Below are 11,216 nucleotides of genomic sequence, written 5' to 3'. Positions count from 1 at the left end.
TCCTCTCTCGGTAGGGGTTGTTGCAAGGGAGCATAGCTTGTTTAGTTCTAACTTGCCTTACATTTGTACTTTTATTGGGCATACTTATACTTCCATGTTAATTCCCTATTCTGTTGGCGAGTCGAGTATTGTGACTCATGCAGGGGAGAGAATGTCTTGGCACTTTTATCACCAGGTTACGGTGGTAATGGAGTGAAGTCAACTCTCTGAATTCTTGGCACTGATATATATCTTTAGTGTGAAGACTTCATATCTTTATTTGTATGTATTCGCTAGAGAAACGGAGCCGCATCAGCATTTCTTGATTTACCTTGATGGATTTATTTTTTATAATAACAAATTCATGGAATTTTCCCTCACATTCTTAATGCTGAAACTTAGTTGCATGCTCAAGATTTTATGTAACATTTCGCAACAATGTTCATCAGCAATTGGTAACACCTTGTGTTTCCTTCAAAAGGGGTGGTTAGTTGTAGTTGGTTTGTCCTAATACTACATTTGACTCCTTTCGGCTAATACAGAGGACTTGACATTGAGGAGTTGAGATCACCTGCTCACGTCCCCTGTTTTGAGGTTACAATTTTTTTCCTTTACAGGTGGCTTCAGGGGTGTGTAATTGTTACTATAGTTATATAGTATAGTTGTCTCACTTTTCTAGAAGAGTATCACTATATGATCTTTTTGTATTCACAGGTCTCCCTCCCTGCAGTCTCCATCCTTTCCTTCCCTCGTTTGACCATCCTAAAGTCTGTGCATATATTATTCCACACTTGGGGTTGTCGAGAGGTGTACCCCTTTGAGCATCGGTTGGACTGGGACAACTGTAGGAAGCTGACTCTTCTTAAAGTATATCAAAAACAGATATACTGTGAAAAGAGTCCAGTTATTCCCTTACAAGTGGACAAGGGCTTCCTCTATGCAATCCAAAAGTGCTCTTCTAGGGGGTAGTGTGGTCAAGCAGCCTTAGGCTTATCAGAGAGGAGCGTTAGACATCTGCAAAATATACAAACAGTCAATAAATGATGCACCCGACTCAATAAGGAGATCCACATTAATTTATTTAAGAAACAGGTATCTGTATATATATTTAAGCACCAGAATCAATATGAACAGATAAGTCATTTTTCAAAAGAAATCATTTTTTGTTTTAACAGTCGACAGGGCAATTCTCAGAATTGCCAATGTAACCTATGGAGGACAAACAAGTATGGCATTCAAGTGCTTTACAACAACTTACAGGACCAATCTCCTGGACTTAAGGTGGATATAGGGCAGGGTTCAAGGAAGCACCAAGAAGTCACGCCGGGCGGCACTGGGGCGGCCAGGTGTAGAGGTATAATGCAGCTGACCAGTGTTAGCCAATGGGAATCAGTACAGCCACAAAATGGTTTGAGGTGTGGACTGAGAGGTCAGTCCGACTGATCCAGCCAGTGAGTTCAGGTCTTGTGACGTTAGGGGACGTGGGGACAGCAGTCGTCCTCTTCTCCTTAGACTGGGGTGGCCGGTCTTTTCGGTGTCGGGTTTCTTTGTCCAGGAACACTCTCAGTTGAGGAGGGCTGCAGAGAAAGGGTGCAGGCGGCTTAGAGGAGTTCACAAGGGGCAACATGAAAGTGGACTTTGTATCCGGAGGGCTTGGGGACCACGCTGACACCATTGGGCCACCTTGACTCAGGCTAGGGGACTTGGGTGCAGTGGTGTTTGGCAGCATTGAGATTTGGCTGGTCAGCAGTCCCCACGGTTCTTCCTGGGGAGTCTGGAGGATGCAGGAGAGCAGCTCTGCTGTTCCACGGGTATCCCTGAGTTTTCACTGAAGGCATACTGTACTCTCAGGCTTTGGGTGCATGCCTGCTTGCAGTACAAGACAACTTTGGAGCAATTCTGATGGGAACATCAGACAGGCAGGCAGGGCTGGTGCCAAATCAGTTGCTTCTTCCTCAGTCTTTCATTTTACGGCTCTTCACTGTTCTTCTTCTTCCTAGGTTATGCAGGATCTGCTTTTGAGGTGCTAGGGGCTCCCTCAAATACTGGATTATGGGGCATTAGGGGAGTGTAGGGTAGTAGTCAGCAGATTACTGACCTGCTGGGGTCACTATACTTTTTATATGACCACTTCCTGTGGTCCAGAATTCTCAAGTTTCACATCACCAAGATGGCAGACTCTGAAAAATCATATCCACTTCAGGTAGCCCACCTTTTTGAGTGGTATTAGCCTGAGGGTGGGCAAGCTGATCTGACTATCTAATTTTAACACCTGTACAGGTGCCAACGGGCTCTGCACAAAGGGGGCAGCATCCTCTCTTGTGAGGCAAGCCAGATTTTTATACCAAAGGCAGTGGGCTCTTTGAAGCTCCCTGCCTTGGAATGTTAATCTGCAGGTCATCCTGTGGGAGGGGGTGTAAACACCCTCTCCATGAACAGGCTTTGTTTCTGACTTCCTTAGAATAAAGGCCCTCACCCTTGGGTGTCAGACACTCGTCTCTGGTGGCAGGCTGGTGAGAGCCTACCCGCTACTGGGTGTGGCCAGTCAATCAATAGACCAGTAGCTGGAAGGTTTTCAGGGAGCTACTCTAAGGTGCCCTCTGGATGCAGGTATTAATACATTTGACACTGGGATCAGTGAGGGTTTATTAATACGGATACCAAACATCCTTATTTTCAGCAAAGCCATCATAAGGGCAGGACAGTGGCAGTGTCTCCCGACCCCGCTTGGTGCCAGGTATACTACTCCTCAGAGCGGAACTCTTGTAAAAGCTGTAAAAACGGGTGGTATTTTTAAGATTGATTGCTAATTTTAAAAAACAATTCACTTGCGCCGCATGTCATTTGACTAATGATTTTAAACAGCACGCTGTGTTAAAATTGACAACGAATTTTAAACACTCACCCTCTGTGCACGTACGAATCACCCCAGAACTGTAAAGGGAACCAGGGGCTGATTTCCCGGTCTGTGCTCAGTGGTCAAGCCTGCCCGCCCTGGTCCGACTCGGTACCCATTACCGTTGAGCGGAGGGCGGGGCAGGGGAGAGACAGACACGCCCAGCAACCCCGAGGCAGTCGAGCGGTTAGCGCTCTAGCACCAATTTAGAAGGACTATTTAGGTGGGAGGAGGCCTGGGCTCATTGCGGTAAGGGCAGGACAGTGGCAGTGTCTCCCGACCCTGCTTGGTGCCAGGTATACTACTCCTCAGAGCGGAACTCTTGTAAAAGCTGTAAAAAATGGTGGTATTTTTAAGATTGATTGCTAATTTAAAAAAAACAATTTACTTGCTCCGCATGTCATTTGACTAATGATTTTAAACTGCACGCTGTGTTAAAATTGACAACGAATTTTAAACACTCACCCTCTGTGCACGTACGAATCACCCCAGAACTGTAAAGGGAACCAGGGGCTGATTTCCCGGTCTGTGCTCAGTGGTCAAGCCTGCCCGCCCTGGTCCGACTTAGTACCCATTACCGTTGAGTGGAGGGCGGGGCAGGTGAGAGACTAACACGCCCAGCAACCCCGAGGCAGTCGAGCGGTTAGCGCTCTAGCACCAATTTAGAAGGACTATTTAGCCAGTCATCGACCCAAGCGCGCAGCAGTTGCACGCAGAGGGGTGCCTTCGACAGCGCCAAAGACTATCCTAAGACCAGCCCATCTGCGCCCGTCCGCGACAGGACGGGACCAGGGGCCATGGGGGTCTCAATACACAACCTGCAAAATCCGCCTCCCAACAGGATTACCTACCCTGCACAGGTACTTCGGGATTTTCAGGTAAAACCGACACCATATTGTCATATGGCTATTAACAGCACAGTAGAGGGTCCATTCACCTGCATTTATTGCAGAGCCCACTTTACCACACAATTTCAGGAAAACTGTTATGAGAGACATGTATTAGCCCACATTCCCTCTCCCAAAGCCAAGGAAAATAACATAAACATCCCTAATGTCACTGGCATGAAAAACATCCTCTGCAATATAAGGTCATTACCCAAACATACATCTGAAGTATGGGACCTTAGTTCCACTAACAAGCTTGATCTATGTTTCATCACTGAAACTTGGCTCAAACCTCACTCTACCCCCTCTATTACATTGGCCATTCCAATTGGATATAAAATAATTAGGCTAGACCGCCCAAGAAAAGAGGAGGAGGCATCGCAATTATACATAAACAAAATTTCAACTGTACCATTTTAGCAGAACTTAGCACTCCCGAGATCGAATTACTGATCTTCAAATCTGCTCTCTCCCCCAAACAAACCAGAATGGGTGCCCTTGTGTACCGCGCACCGGGACCCAGCACGAACTTTGCAAACACGCTACTTGAGAACCTAGCACCCTACGTGCACAATGACAAAGATTTCTTATTAGTAGGAGATTTTAATATACACAGTGAACAGAAAGACTGTAAGGAAGCACAATCCATTCTAAATTACCTCTCTCTACTAGGGCTAACAAAACGTAATGTGGGCCCAACACAGCTAGCAGGACACACCCTAGATCTCATACTAGCCAATTTCCCCACAGTTACCTGTTTACCTCCCACTCAAGTCAGCTGGACTGACCATTTTATTATCGAGTTCTACACCTCCAACCCTATCTCCACTCCCCATGGGCTGACTTCCATTCCTAAAGAACGGCGTCAATGGCACAAAGTTAACAAGGCCACTTTTTCAGAAAAATTCATTGAACCCTTCATTACTACTCCTAAAAATATTGAAAAAGCCATCGAACAATTTGAAAGAGTTACTACATAAACGAGATAGCCCCCCTAAAACAATTCAGACCCCGACCAGCCAAAAAACAAGAAATTTGGTTCTCTGAAGAGCTCAGGACATTAAAACAAACAGCTAGAAAACTAGAAAAGAAATGGAGGACTTCCCATCTTGCAACCGACAGGAGCCATTACTGGGACTCACTAACCACCTACCATAAAGCCATCCGAATTGCGCGGAAAACCCACATAACATCCCTTATCACGGCCGCAGACAATTCCCCTAGGGTCTTATACCAGGTTCTACAATCCTTTACCAAACCAGCAGCATGTGAAAGCCCCGACATTTCTTCACAAAAGCTCTGCGACGAAATATCCCAATTCTTCTTGAATAAAATAGACACCATCTACGAGAAAATAGTCAACTCCAACAATACTTTGACTACCAACACAGCTACCTTCTTTCATGACGCAGAATACAACAAATGCTCTCACACCCTAGATATCTTTCCCCCTATCACTCCTAAGGAGCTGTCATCACTTACCATGCAGATTAAAAGTGGCAGCCCCGATGATATCATCCCAGCGAGACTTATGCCCACCCTGTTGGAAGTTTTAGGTCCTACGTTTGAAATACTTGTCAACTTATCACTGAGTACAGGCTCTGTCCCCAAACAATGGAAGCAGGCATTAGTTAGGCCTATTAGGAAGAACACTGCTACTCCATGGACCGAATTAGCAAATCTCAGGCCCATCTCCCTGTTACCGTTTTTAGGAAAACTTACTGAGAAATACGTAAATCGACATCTATCCAGCTACATTGAAACAGCTGGCGGCCTAGACTATTCCCAATCCGGTTTTAGGCCGAAACACAGCACAGAGTCCACCCTCCTGTCTGTTACCGACAACCTGCATATGTTCCAGGACAAAGGCTACTCTGTCATTCTAGTGCTATTAGATCTGTCGGCAGGGTTTGACACCGTGTCGCATAACATCCTTATTGACCGGTTGTCGAACGTAGGTATTAAGAACAAAGCCCTTGCCTGGCTAAGGAGTTTCCTATCCGATCGCACCCAGACTGTCACCATGGGTGAATATCGGTCAGCAGAGGTAGAGATTACAAAAGGGGTGCCACAGGGCTCTTGTTTGAGCCCAACACTCTTTAACATCTACGTGGCAGCCCTGGCAAGAGTGATGCGCAAATTTGGTTTTATCCCGTGTCATATGCGGATGACACGCAGCTCCTCTTTCCCTTTCAAAATCTCACCGCTGAACTAAGATACTCCTTCTCTGCTGGCATGAAAGCCGTCGCACAGTGGATGTCAACCAACTATCTACAGTGGAACGTCAACAAGACGGAAGTCATGCTATTCGGAGAGGCCAAAATACTGTGGACCCCGGATTGGTGGCCATCTGATCTTGGTACTGTCCCAGAGCCCAAACAGGTCGTCAAAAATCTAGGGATCCGCCTCGACCAAGAACTGTTGCTTACACAACACAGTAACTTCGTGGCTGGCTCATGCTTTCACATCATTAGCATGATGCGAAAAATCTTTCCCCTGTTCCCAGATTCGTTCAGGAAAACCCTAGTGCAGGCCCTTATCTTGAGTCGAATCGACTATTGTAACGGATTGCTTCTCTCCGCCAATGAGGGAGTGTTGGATAGACTCCAGGTAGTCCAAAACACGGCGGCCCGCCTTGTCCTAAATGCCCCTCCGAGAACAGCATCGAAACCACTCCTTAACAAACTACACTGGCTCAGTATTGGACAAAGGGCAAAATTCAAAATATGTTGTATCATTCACAAAAGCATAAACGGACAAGGCCCTACCTACTTAGAACAGAAATTCACTCCCTACATCCCCTCCAGATCGCTCAGATCTGGTAAAAGTAATCTGCTGGTAGTACCTCATGCCAAAAAAGCCAGACACGGAGGGAAAGCTTTATCTGTTGCAGGACCCACACTGTGGAACAGACTTCCTCCGACCCTCAGACTCTGCACTGAACATCTGAAATTCAGAAAACAACTTAAAACCCTGCTGTTTACAAATGAGATCTAGCTCCACCTTTACTACTTCCTCTGTGGTTATCAAACCGGCACCAAAAGCGCAGAGATACTCCAGTTGGAGTCGATTCCAGCGCTATACAAACTCACAAATAAATAAATAAATAAATATAGCTGGAGAACTTGTTTTCACTAGTGTACAGCAATTGCTTTTAAAATGGCTTCCCCCTTCACTTGTACTGGCAATAATGGAACTGAGCAGCAGAGGGGCACATCTGCGCATGCAGTTATGCCCGCATATGTATTATAGTGCCCCTTGACTTAGGGATGCATGGCCTGCTGTAGGGATAATTTTTTTTTTTATACACTTTATTGAAGCAAGTAAAGCAATCCGCAGTGTCATCAAGCCAATACATACCATGTACAGAGAAAAAGCAAGTGGTGTCGATAACAGAACAGAATGTACATGGAGGTGTTCATTATGGACGCATAGCAGGATAGCATGTATACAGCAGTGTACATTTTTTCTGATAAGGCAACAGGAATGAATGTATAACAACACATGTGTACATAAAAGAGAAAAGCAAAAGAAAAAAAGGGGAAAATAAACAGAAGTCAATTTGATCGTTTTGCGAGAGAAGCACTTCAATTCAGGCAGTATGACAATGCACAGTACTATTGGCAACAACCACTTTAGAGCAAAAAGCAGACGATATTTGACGGCACCTTTCAAGGGAGGAAGTAACCATCAAGAGCCAACACATGCGGTTGAGGGCAGAACAGACCACTAGCCAAATCCATCACAGCACCACAGCCCGTAGCAACAGGGAAAAAAGAGCTCCAGCGCCATGAGGGATGAGGGGCCTCTGGGCCACAAGAACCCAGCCACCGCACACCAGAAAAAGGAGTGTGCCGCAGCGAGGCTATAACCATCACGGGAACAAGGAAGGACGGGCCATAGTCTAACCCACCCCGGTCGGAGTGTTGGGATGTAGGGATTGAGAGGGTGCCATCTCCGCCCTCCCAGCTAGATATTGGCGAAATGGACCCCAGATATCCAAGGGGCGGGAGGATGTCGGAAGCTGTTCCGAATACTCCACGCTGTTCACATTACAGAACGCCGCGCTCCTGAGCCACGACGGGACTGTAGGAACGCGACGTGAGCACCAAAGGAGCGCCACTTCTCTTTTGGCTAGCAAGAAGCAAATTGACGCCAGCTTGCGAGTTTTGCGAGGGAAATTGGACACATATCCCAGCAGGGCGATCTCAGGCGTGACAGTCAGTGATAGATCTAGTATTGCACCCAGAACTCTGTGTACCTCAACCCAGTAGGTGTACAAATTCGGGCAGGTCCAGGAAAGGTGTGCAAAGTCAGCCTGAGGGGCGTTGCATAGGGCAGTTATGGGGTCTGGTGATATCAATCCTGTGTGAAAGTGCAGGTGTGTGGTACAGTCTCCGAAGGGATTTAAAATGTATAAGTTTGTGCTTGCTATTCATGGAGACTTCCCTGGTCATTAGACAACACGCCTCCCATTGGTCATCTGTGATCTGTGTGCCTTCGTCAAGTTCCCAAGCGGTGCGAACCGCCTCATCCGACGAGAGAAGTGAAAACAAGCACAGCTTGTAAAGTTTGGACACCATGTGGGCCCCCGGCGTGTTCTGTATGATGTGTGTAAGGGCAGGGGTATCATCCGGCGGGAGAGGTAATGTATTGAAAGTAGCCCTCAACAGCGCCCGCATTCTTGTAAGTATAAATGTGTCCATAAATGTACGATCAGTGAAGCGGGGGTCTTCAGTAATTATGAAAAAGTGGCCATTGGGGAATAGATCGCCAATCGTGTGCAGCTGGAATTTCGACAGCGTTCTGCTTACCACCGTTTCGCCCGTGATAGGGAGCCAGTGGGCGTTAGGCAGCGGGAGGGCGGAAGAGTAGAGCGTGTCCGCGCCAAGCAAGCGCCTGAGTTTGTCCCAAGCCCAAGTTGTGGTGGTGAGTGGGAGTATGTCCCGTGGTTCCCGGGGGAGGCCCTTGGGGAGAATAGTTGCGAGGCTCACCGGAAGCGCCGCGTCGGCTTCGGGCCGCAAATGTGGGATCCTGGCATCTGGATGATACCAAGAGTAAGAGTAGGAACACTGGGCGACCAGGTAGTAGAGGTAGAAATCCGGGACCCCAAAGCCACCCCGCTCGTAAGGGAGAGTTAGCGTGCGCCAGGCTAGTCGCGGGCGTTTTCCCCCCCATACCAATCTAAGCAAGGCCGTGCGCAATTGTGTGAAAAAAACCTTGGTAAGAGGAATCGGAATATTATTGAAAAGGTACAAAAACCGGGGGAGGACGACCATTTTAACAATGGCAATGCGCCCGGCCATGGACAAAGGGAGACGGAGCCACCTATCGGTGTTATCCTCCAGGAAGTCGAGGGCACGTCCATAGTTCAAGCGGATAATGGACACGGTGTCAAGGTGTATATGTATCCCCAGGTACTTAATAGACTCCTCACACCACTCCAATGGGAGGGAGCGGGGCCATTGCGTGGTTGCAGGGGTGAGGGGAAACAATTGTGACTTATGCCAATTAACTCTAAGGCCTGAGTAGTCGCCAACCTCGGATAGCAGGGGTTGCAGGTTGGTCTCTGGAGTACGGACATACAAGACCATGTCGTCCGCATAGAGCAAAACCAAGAGAGGGCCCGTGCGAAATTGCAGCCCTCTGTGGAGATGTTTTTCCTGTAAGTGTCGCACCAGGGGCTTCATTGCCAAAATAAAGAGCAAGGGAGACAAGGGGCATCCCTGGCGGGTACCTCTTGAGAGAGCGAATTTGTCGGTAATGGTGCCGTTTAGGCGAATGCGAGCCGCGGGAGCAGTGTACAGCAGCTCTACTGTCGCGACAAACATCGCGGGCATGCCCATCCTGCGCATCACATCCAGAAAAAAAGGCCATTCTAGTGTGTCAAAAGCTTTTTCTGTGTCCAGAAAACACCGCGGCAGCAGGGGTGACTGGATCAATTCTGTGTAGAACCGAAAAAATCGTGTGAAGGTTCAGTGATGTCGACCGCTGAGGGACAATGCCTGATTGTGCTGGTGATATAATGGTGTTAACTAGCAACGCTAACCGCATCGCCAGCGCTTTGGCCAAGATCTTATAGTCCAGGTTGAGAAGTGAAAGTGGGTGATAAGAGCTGCAGATTGTGGGGTCGCATACCGATTTGAGCAACAAAACTATGACCGCCTCGCGAAGCGTCGGTGGAAGAACACCAGAGTCCAGGGCCTCGGCGTACACCTCCATCAGTATGGGTACTAGTTCTTCCTCATATTCCTGATAGAAATCGGCCGTGAAGCCATCAAGGCCCGGTGCCGAGGACCCCTTTAAGGAATCTATCGCTTCCGCAATCAGTTCTGGTGTGATAGGATGAGCCAAAAAATCTTGCATGTATTTCTCCAGATATACCATAGCGATCTCGTTAATGTATGGCCCCGGGTCGCGACATTCTGCTGTAAGGGCAGTTGTGTAAAGTTGCCGATAGTAGGCCAGAAAGGTATTGCAAATGGCGGGGGTAGTAAAATGGCGGTCGCCCTGCGCATCCGAAATTTCCGTAATATATGCCGCTTGTCGAAGGGGGCGCAATAGCTGAGCCAGCAACCTACCCGGGCGATCGCCCTCACCGTACTGGCGCGCCGTATGGTACTTGCTCAAATACTTCAATTCCTTGTCTGCCGCGTCTCTAAATTCCAGGAGCAATCCGAGGCGACGCGCCTCGTGGCCCGGGGAAGGGTCAGCAAGGATTACAGACTCAGCAGCCAGCAATTCCTTCTCTAGGCGGGACAGAGTAGCACGGATATCTCGCAGCGCCCCAACATGCTTGGTGATGCACACCCCTCTTATAGTAGCCTTGAACCCCTCCCACAGTGTGGCCCAGGTTGTAACTGATCCAGTATTGAGTTCGAAGTATTCCTCAATTGCCGTGCGCACCCCCTCCGCAAAGACCGGGTCTGCTATTGCCCTGCCCGGAAACCTCCACTGCCGCTCGTAGCCACCCAGTCGAGGGACTGCAAGGGACAGGACTACAGGCAGGGCTTTAAGTGGGCCGGGTCTGAAGGGGTCTGAGCACCCGCAGTTTTTTTTAAGGGGCCTCGAAACGGGTCTCTATCGGGCTCTGTTTTGAGCCCTGGCACAGGCGGTCCTTTTTTTTCCGGACTGCAATGACAGTAGTTTGCTGTCACTGCAGTCCGGAAATAAGTGCCAGGGTGCAAAACAGCCCGATAGAGACCCGTTTCGTGACAGCAGGCACATGGATGTGCGCTGCTCACACTGCTCACTTCTCACTAGTGGACGTCATGCCAGGTGAGTGTGGGAAGTGAAATCCTTTAAAGAGAGTCATTTTCTCTCTGGATTTTCCTTCCCTTTCCGAAACGCAAGAGCAGCAACATTGTGGTGGGGTCACCAGGGCTTTAATTGGAAGCTTTTTCAATATTATATGCAACAAGCCATAGTTGCAGCTTATTTATCTTATGCAACTA

This window comes from Lissotriton vulgaris, chromosome 5 (genome assembly GCF_964263255.1).
Source record: "Lissotriton vulgaris chromosome 5, aLisVul1.2, whole genome shotgun sequence".
Classification (NCBI taxonomy): domain Eukaryota; kingdom Metazoa; phylum Chordata; class Amphibia; order Caudata; family Salamandridae; genus Lissotriton; species Lissotriton vulgaris.
Note: the sequence above shows the minus strand (reverse complement) of the source record.